A 10,769-nucleotide genomic window follows, 5' to 3' on the forward strand; every position below is an offset into this window, starting at 1 on the left:
AGTGTCAGACCTGATCCCAAGGTCCACATGTGTCAGGAGAGCCCATGGTGCACCATAGCTTAACGAATTGTAAATCCAACAACACCCTGTTTTCCTATAATAGGAACAGAACACAAATTTAAAACCTCAAACATTCTAATGAATTTAATTAGTCTTTATACCCCTGGTCCTGAATGACTTACCACATTTCAAAAGGCTGATTGCTTTGAATATCTTTTGTCATTAATGCTTCGGATGTACACCACCTGCCTCCATAATAACTGACTCCACTAGTACCGCTGTCCACTTCTGCAACCTCAAATCTGCTATCGTTCCCACAGTCCCCACTGTGACAGTACCACTCATTCCACAGATAGCAGGAATCGTAAGTCTGCTTGTAGCGGATGTCCACCTGCAATTACAACAAAATTATTTTTCAGAATAATTCAGTGCCTGCGCTTCTTTCAGGAAAATTCAATAATTATAATATACAAAGAAGGTGGCCATGGATATGAGCATATAGTTATGAGACTTAAGGACAGCACTGCTCTTGGGATTATTTATTGAATCAGTGGAAAAATAAAAATGGACATCCTTCAGAGACAAACTCCCTATGAAGGAGCTTGAATTCAAAATGCGTCAGTTCATATTTTTCCCTTGTTTCAATACATTCCGCCAAGAAGAATTCTGTTTATAATAAAATAATTTTTGTTAATTGATTATGGATATAGTGATATTTACATATAAAAACATTGAAGTGAACTGCATTTTTCTTTCAGCAAATAGTACTCTTGAATGTATTATTCCTGAAATTTATGTATTTGTTATTTTACACATGATGATGACTTGTGAATACATTCTTTTTATGATGGTAAAGTCTTGTTTTTTAACCTAATTTATTCTATCTGCCTGCAAAGCAAATGACCCATCATGGACAGTGGGACCTTGAACAAATCTCAATTGTGGCTTAGAACAGAAATTTTATTTTGCTCTCCTTTTATCACAAATATATTTTTATACATGTAACAAAGCACCACAGAAGTAGCTACTCAGAACACTGCCTTACAGTACTTTGTAATTTGAGTGTGACTTGCCAGACATTTTACACAGACATTTTATGAGGGGTCCTGTTATTTATGCAGAGCTAAATCGCACAGCTAAAGCGCCTTGCTCACCCTGAACGATCCATCGGGGTTCCTTCCTTTCGGGGTGAAGGTCAGGGTCCCTCCGTAGAAGTGGGAGGCCAGGGCTCCAGAACAGGAGACCAGGAGCAGCAGGAGTGTGCAGGAAGACATGATGCTCTAATCTCATCTGAGTCTACCTGCCCAATCAATATAGCACAGCTGTGGTCACCATCATTTATATACTCACAGAAACAAACCAGTTGGATGACTTACGGTAAATTAAACAATGCAAAAGACGACAGGAATGAGGAAAGTTTTAGTTAGAGAAATAAACAATTCATTAAGGATGGTGCAAATTTGTTTAATTCTTTCGCTTTCCATTCACAAGTGTGTTGACTCCCAGGAATGCATTGTTCACTTCAGAGTTCATTGCTTTCCATATATTCTGCTTGCAAAATGAAGTATGTAAACCTTGGACATGATTTAAAAATATATACAACGAAAAATAATCATATTTAAATTTGATTTATTTTAACAAATTAAGTTTTTGCTGAACTTTTCAGTACATGATCAGTTTCCTGTGCACAATACAGTTTAAGGTTTCGTTCCAGTTGGTGTGTGTGTGTAGAAAAATTTCGACACCGCATTTCCGTGAAAACAAAACTTAACTTGCTCCAGTGAACTCAGACATTCAGTGCTACTGCAACCAAAGTATGAGTTAAAAACAGAAACGCTTTGTTTTAATTACATTAGTAGACGATAAACAACTATGCCGAATACGGAGTTTCGCAGCGCCACCATTGTCGCTCTTGTCGTTCATTTAACATGCACCCCCTCCCTGCAGTCTCATCTGCAACTACACCCGCTACCCATGACAAAATGGACAATATTGCCTATCTGGGCATTCATAAAAAGATTCTTTCACCACTCAAAAATCGTATTCCGTCCTAGCAACAAGATAAACCCGACAATAGCCCTAAGACATGCCTATACAGCAGTGAAAACGCTGCTCACTGTTATAACGAAATAAACGAGACAAAGTTTTAAAAAATGATACCATGTCATTCTACAGTCAATATCTGGGACTAAATATTGAATAAATACACAACCTGACCATTGGTTTTACACGTCGAGATGTCCCTTTTGAGGCTTAGTGGTCATATATTGTCCTGGACAATCTGTTTGTGAAGTATACGCGCATTTGTGATGCCTGGGTACCTTCCAAAATAGCTGTGCGTAATACTACACGTGTCGTTTACGGCATTGTCGCCCTTTTTAATACAGTCTGGCTTGATTGAAAATTAATTTATTCAGTAGGTGAGAATATAAGCTTTCTAACGATGTATAACATGTCAAATCTTGCTTTTGGAATAGCGTTTTATAGGTCAGCGTAACCGAAAATTTTCTTATCGCATTCACTTACGCATTCACTCTGGTAGCAGTAAAATACGCTGCACCTAACGAAACGTTGTCAACGATTTTTCATAATTTCTTGGAAAACACTATTATTACTGAGGACTTCTGGGCATAGCTAAGCCATATGTTTGTTGATAGACCTATCGGACATCGTTTTCTGGAGCAAAACAGAATCGGATTGAACTGTATCATTGATTTACTGTCTCTGTCTACATCTACTGAACACAGATGAAATTTAATCATTGCTATGTAAGTATTACTGCTCAAAATATTTCGGTTATATGTGTTATTTTTGAATTTTTAAATAGGTTAGTGGTATTATATAATGTGTATATTTTACACTGTAATCATGTAAGCTTTAGTTAGTAGTGTAATAGTTTTTGTGATGCATGCACCACTGATGATGAGAGTATTGGAACATTGCCAAAACGTGGTGGACGATTGAAAATTGTTTTCATATCGTCCTATCCCCATACAAGAAAACATACGAGAGTACAGAGTATATAAATACACACAAGAGTTCATTATTACACATTTAGGTACTGTACAGCATTGTGTGACAATATTTGTGCATTATTTTTAAATCTGATATCAATGTTCACTTATTCAATTATTATTATTATTATTATTATTACTATTATGTTTAGAAAATTGTGTTCACAAATAAGATTTTTTGCTATTTTACATTGTAAAATAAATTACACCATTGTACTTTTTTGCCTAAACTTTTTCTGACCCACAAACATATAGTACATTAATGGGGCAAGTATCTGTCTGGATAGGTTAATGAGAGTCAATATTTATTTAATAGGCATTCATATCATCTCCCCCTTTCCGTAGTGTAAATGTATGTTTCTCTGTGTAAATGTCTGTAAATGTGAATATTATATGCTGCTAGAAAAAAGTCCCCATGGGGATAAGGAAGTATTGTATCTATTTATCTATGTACAGTCTCTGTTTCACAATCGGTATTTATTTTATTTTGCAAATATACAAGAACGTGTACGTGTACAGTTACCTTGACAACCTATTATAAACATATCATTTCTGGAGTGTAAGTTTTCATTGTTTAAAACATTCTTTTAAATGATGTTCTCTTCCATAAGGCAATTTGATGGACATGAGTTTGTTATTTGATACTTTGATGTGACACATAAAGATTGAATGACCACATTCTCCTGAGATGAGATGAAAAAAACCACTGTGCAAACTAAGACATTGTTGTAACGTGACCTCATTTTGATGTCAATACTTTTAATGGCACGTCTAGATTTTGCAAGTTTGAAGTAATGACAGTGCTTTGTATGCATTAGTAACGTGGAATGTTTTTTGTTCAGATGTCATTTCTTTTTGTACTGTGTTTGTAATATGAGTAAATGATAATAATAATGCATATTAATGTATAAGAGAGACATGCATACACATATATACTGTACAGGCAAACACACATACATTCTAGCTGAAAGAAACACATAGGCATAGTCATCTTTTATTTTTAAATGGAAGTGTATTTAATGGGGTATTGTATACAGAACAGACCTAATAATTATTTGTATGTCGGTTGAGAATCTGTCGGCCTAGCTAACATTAAGTTAGAAATGTGGCATTTACAAGGTAGCTATAGTAGCCTAGCTAAAAAGTAGTTAACAGTATAAATGCCACAGCAGAAAATTTGACCGTTCACTTTAAGAAAATCAATAAACCTGCCGTCACAAAATCCATAGTGTATGGCTTCCCCTTCATGACTTTTCCAAAACATTTGGTATTAGACATGCCCTGCCATGGTATAACCTGCCCGATGGCACACCTGCCCAGTGTCAAGCATTGTTCATTCTTACATGTGAGCTTGTTTGAGACAGCAGAGGGTCCAGTGCTACTGATCCAGCTGCAGGGAAGACGAGGCTTCCCCATGATCATGTGATGAGAAGCAGAAACAAAGACAGGTGTCGGCCTTCAAGGAGGCCAAAGCCATCACATGTTTTTATTAATTTATGGAACGTTGAACATTTCCTTGTTTTGTGCTTCACTGCTTATGAGTTTCGTTCTTTGTGGTGCGAAAGCAACTCCATGTCATCTAAGAATGTAAAAAGACACGTTTGTTTTGGAAACGGGAAACCAGATATTTCCTGTAACATGGTTCATGGTTCAGCCAAAGAGTTATTGTGGCACTGAGCACAGCCTTTCACTGGACATTAATGCATACAAAGAGGGAATAAGTTATACTTTCTTTGGTTCCCTTTTCTTCAACTTACTGCCAGCATGGAAAAAAAACTTGATGTCATACATAACGTGTGTTTGACTTTTCATTGCTTTGTAGAAATTGGCTATTACTTTCTGTCTTCTCAAATGTTTTGATAAAGTACACCAAATGCGAGTGTACATACAGTGGAAATGACAGTGAACATACTGCATAGTCCATAAGTATTTGGACAATGACACATTTTCTTGTTGGCTTTGTGCTGCACTCTGGCAGATTAGATTTGAAGAGACACAACAAATACAAGGTTAAAGTGCAGACTGTCAGCTTTAATTTTAGGGTGTACATGTCCATATCAGGTCACCTTAACAATATACCAAACAGTTGATTTTGACACACCCAAATGTCTCAGATCAATTCATTATGATCTCTTGACATTCTGTTAGCTTTCTTGTGCATGAATGAATGATGTAGCACACAGCCAGTTTAGCTAGATGTCGCAAGACAAATAAGTATCTATTGTCAAAAACAAGCCAAAAAGCAGAAAACAAAACTAACACTTCAAAATAAGCGGGCATATTTTTTAAAAGAAGCCCAAAGAATTGCAAGCCAAGACAAATTTTTTGAAGTGGCTTGGGAAAAAAATTGGCCGAAATGTCAACTATATCTTTCATGAGATATATATTTATGAGGCATATGCTCTGATTTAACCTAGGTGCCTTCTGTGATGTTGCCCATGTGACTGTAGTGTAGGACATATCATATTTGCTTTCAAATAACTGCAGTCTTTTACGAGAAAGGGAGTCACCATTTAACCCAGGTAACCCGACAAACATGTTCTAAAAGCCTTTCATCCTGTCAGTGTGTGTTTATGTGAAAGAGCACAAGGCTTGACCCAGAATACAAAACAAATGAATGTCAATCAATGTCATACAGGAAGATAAAAGACTTAGTCCACACAACTTCAAATAATTGAATGAATGTCAAAATACAATAACTTTTTTTTCCTCATTCTCAAAATGACTTAGATGGATCGGTGATTACTTTCTTGTCAAGCACGCAAAGATCACTTCAGGTGAACGTTCGTATGCCTAAGTATGTGGAATCAGATTATATTGTCTTCCTTTGTAAAATAAATACTTCAAGTTAAATTATATATTTTTATTATACATTCAGTATTGCTGAAGTATGAAATATTGCACTTTTGCATACTCCTTTCACATGAGTAGACACTGCAATCAGATCACACAGACTCTAACCCCCATAGCTACAGGTCCCAGTTTAAGATAAGATAAGATAAGATAGACTTTATTGTCTGGAAGGAAATTTGTTTTAGACACATCTAGTACTTGCTGTACAAAGACAGTATACATAATAACACACAATAGGACAGCACAATTGCACATTGCCCATTATACATAAATTTAAGACAGGAACCTAGGCTACAATACATACAGCACATACATACATTATATACATAATACACAAATTGCACAACGCAGCGGACCTCCTAGCTCCTAACCTTACCTCCTAGGCTGCTATTCAGAGCTTTAATAGACAGGGGAACAAAGGAGTGTCTATACCTGTTCAGTTTGCATTGGGGGATCCTGAAGCGTCTGCTTGAGGGAAGGAGCTGGTATTCAGGGTTCAGCACAAGGGTGGGATCTGAGATGATCTTCTCTGCCTGTCTGATAAGTGTCTTCTCAAAGACAGTCTGGAGTGTAGGGTGTTGCCTGACTCCGATGATTTTCAAGGCTGTCTGGGTGAGTCGGTTGATCTGGCCCTTCAGCTGGACAGAGAGGTTACCAAACCAAGCTGACTCACACCAAAGACCCTTAGCCTTTCTAAAGTTGGAGGCCAGTGAGCTGTAAATAGAATGGGCAGACATCTTACATTTAGTCCATCAATTTCTTTCAATAGCCTACTCTTGAAGACCACCTTCCTAGGTATTCATGTAATGGATGTTTTTACTGTAGGAATTTGGAATTATGGACGACAAATAAATTGTGGGATGGCAAAATCCTTCAAAAATGGCCATTCAATTAAATACATGCCACTTTAAAAAATTCTAGAAAATAATTCATTCAAACTGTTTTCAGCCAACTCTAACGCATTCCTGAAATGCAGCTTCCCAGGTATTCATGCAAGGGACTCATTTTTACTGTATGAATTTGAAATTATGGGATGGCAAAATTCTCCAAAATGAGGGGGAAAGGAGAAGATTTGTGCTTATTTAAAAACTAGCTCTCTAAATAAAATGCAGGTGGAAACCGGGAATTGGCGGATCCGCCTGCGTCCAGCCGTTCGGTCCCTCCCAGGGGTGTCACCCGGCCTGTGACCCCTCCCAGGGTGTATCACCCGCCCTGTGACAGTCTGCTTCTGTCTATGTGTGTCGGCCAGCTTTATCATGTAACATTCCTTTGATTGTACTGAGCTCATTATCCACGTTGGGAAAATAAATCTGAAGCGTACTGGACGAAAGGAGGAGCTGATTTCCTGATGGTGTATAGTGCTAGCGAGCACTAACTATACTTGCAACATCGTCTGCTTTTCTGCCGATACTTCGGTCATTGAAATGAAGAGATAGGATGAATTCCAGTGATGGTGCCTTATCGCACACACTTGTAAGTGAGAGTACGAACAACTCCCACTTTGAGTTACATCAGGTTTGCACCAATGTTATGATTACGTACCTATCTGATTCTACGGCGTCAGGTGTAAACAATTGTAATAGCAATTTTCTCAAGCCAGTGGTGCCACTCCACTGTGCCACATCTTCAATAAATCCTTTATTTATGGGGTTCATCCAGTGGTACGGTGATTTTTGTTGAATTAAAAAGATTAGTATCAGTTGGAAGCATTATTGCAGAGCGCTCACAACAGCTGTGCATTAAACATTCGGGGATATTCAGGGATTTAACTGCCATGCAGTCTAGAAATGCTGTGTCCGTAATATGGTGTTATAAAATCCATAAGCTGTTTCACCTCGATCTGGTGAAAGGCAGCCTTCCACATTCCAGAAGCCGCTTTAACTGGCAGGGAATGCCTTGCTTTTGGGAGGGTCTTTACACATATTGTTGTGATGTTCCTGTGTTTAACAGATATTGGAAAGTAAAGAGATCACAGAGAAATGGCAAGTGTAGTCTAAACTGAGAGTCAATATGTAGGTCTTCATGACACACGGATGCACATAGAGGAGCCCTATTTAATTCAAGGGCTCTTTGTTGGGCAAAATGGTGAATTTGATAGTTTTCACACTTTTCACACCTATAATAGAGGATTCCATAGAAACTAAGAAGGTTACCCTATGGAGATTAGCCAAAGAACCCTTTTTTCTGAAAGTGTATTCTGAAATTTAACCAACATTTAGGAAAATATTCAATAAAAATGCAACCAAACAGACAAGACACACACAATTAATTAAAAATACTTGGCCAGAAGAAAATATTTAATGTATTTAATCTCTATTACGAGATGCACTTCTGTCCTGAAGAATGTGCAGTTCAAGAATGTAGATGCATTGAAAAGGTCTTTGGCCCTCCTTCACAAAACATGCGTACAATCAGTTCTGATCGTTAACTGCCGTTTCCAGAGAACTGCCTTCTTATATGACTCGATCAAAGATAAAAGATCAAAATCTATGTATGTTGGGAAACATGTAAAGGAATGTGCATAAAATATTTCTATTTTTAGAGTGCTTTATTGTTTATGCCAAATTATTTTAAGTAGTTGTAGACCTCATATGAACAACAAAATATTTATCAATACAATTATTACATTATTATTATAATAGCCTATATTAATATTAAATAAGAGGCTATTGATTTTAACTACATTAATTAACCTTCCTAAAAAACCTCAATTTTTCACTACTTTTTAATTTCATGTTTAGTTTTCGTTCATTTTAAGAGCATGTTTCCTTGTATTAGTTTTCATTTTTCAAAAGCTCTTGTTTCTGTTTTTATGCCAGTTTACGATTATGTTTTTCCTCACGTAGTTTTCATCTTAGTTTTTGTTTAGGATAATAACCCTATTATTAATTTCGTTTATTGAGAAGTGTTTGATGATGATGTTCGATAATGATATTATAGCTGTGGTAAGGTAGCTAGCTTGCTGTCGCAGTTTGTTCGGATTTTACAATCAACAGTCATTGATAGTCAAGCAATTCTGTGGTAATTTCAGTGTGTATTACCCGGTTTGTGATCCGACAGCTTATTGGACTCTTTAGTTAGTCATTGATTGGGTGTGCAGAATGTACAAATATTTGCATAAGCGCTGCAGGCATGCTATAAAAGAAGCATGCAGCTGTAGTTCCCGGCCAGTCGATTCCAGTGTGTTGGAATCGCTGCTGTTTAATGAGCACACCGTGTCTTTGCAACAAGATGTGCCTGGTCTGTCGGCAGCATTGGTGTCAGCAGTGGGTCTTCACACGGGCGCCTCAGGAGGTGCACTTGAACAGGGGAGCAACTTTGAGAGCTGCTCAAGCCGAATGTCTGCCACCTTCTCTCAGTCAAGAAGACCCGTGCCACCCTGCTGCACCCCCAGAATGGTGGGCTAGTGGAACCGTTTAGCCGCACACTGGCCACCTAGTTGGCGCTGCTCACCTCGCAACCCCCGGTGTGATTGGACCTGCATCTGCCCTCCTGGCCCACCAATCAGCTTTGCAGGAATCCATGGGCTACGCCCTGTTGGCACTCATGTTCAGGAGGGAGCTGAGGACTCTGGTGGACTTGGTGCTTGACCCCCCCCATACAGCGACATGCCTACCTGTATGTGCACCAGCTGCTAGACTGCATGGACTGTGTTCACCAGCTGGCGAGCTGGACAGTGCTGGGGTCAGGCGGTAGCAGAACTACGGCCTATACTGCTACCAGCTCGAGGACGTGGTCTGGGTCTATAACCGGCGAACGGGTCAGCTCGGTCACCCAAATTGGACAGCGACATAGTAACATTACATTACAGGCATTTAGCAGACACACTTATCCAGAGCGACTTACACAACTTTTTACATAGCATTTACATTGCATTCATTTATACAGCTGGATATACAGTATACTAAAGCAATGCAGGTTAAGTACCTTGCTCAAGGGTACAATGGCAGTGTACAAAGGCAGTGTCCTACCCAGGAATTGAGCCTATGACCTTTTGGTTACAAGGTGCCAGTTCCTTATCCACTATGCTACCCAGCGCAGTGAACAGGGAAGACCAGCCTGCCTATTTCTCCCTTATTTCAAAAAAAGCATCCTTGTTCCTTGCATCAGCCTTAAAGTCACAGTAAAATTTCAAAACCATGCTAGTTAGCGAGACTGACACAGTGTTATCGCCAGAGCACAGTAAATATGGCAAAGGCAACAAAAAACGTCCAGTGAAGATAAGCTTTAATCTGGCTAACAAGCAAGCTATGAAACTTATGAGATAGGTAAGGTAGGTAGGAGCTACAAGCTTCAGGCTAGCCTGAAGTAATTGTGGCATAATTGGCAGCAGAGCAAGAATAATTGGGCATCAGTGTTACAGCGTGCGGGGTGGGCCCTGCAGTCTGGCATTAAATCTGGACCATCTGATTGCCTAAGAGGGAGTCAGCTGGGATGACAGCGACTCACTGCGCACTAGCGACCTCTGCTGGTTGAGCAGGCACCTGCAATAAACCGGTTGAGATTCAGTGTCCTTCTCTGAGTCATGTCTTTGCAATCCACTTAGTTGCAGACAAGTGTGTTCAGAAGTGACAGGTGACATGTTCTGGAGGACAGAACATGCTTGTCTGCTTTCCCCCGAATTGTTACCAAGGGCTATATCAATGAAGTATATGATTCAGAGTTCATCTGTTAACTTATCATCAGCTTACACTATCAGGTAGTCAAAACAGTCAACAGCAGTGAAATTTAATATTTTTCAGGTAAATAAATGCCCTTGGGCGTACGGAAGATGTTATGTGATATTCACAAAGTAACACAAAGCTTGTGTTATATTCATTGTGTATTTTAGTTAGCATGCCTTCCCATCCTGTGTTGCTGAGGCAGCAAAAAATGAATGAATAGCTGCCATTCTAAACTGTG

The sequence above is a fragment of the Anguilla anguilla genome, chromosome 16 (genome assembly GCF_013347855.1).
Source record: "Anguilla anguilla isolate fAngAng1 chromosome 16, fAngAng1.pri, whole genome shotgun sequence".
Classification (NCBI taxonomy): domain Eukaryota; kingdom Metazoa; phylum Chordata; class Actinopteri; order Anguilliformes; family Anguillidae; genus Anguilla; species Anguilla anguilla.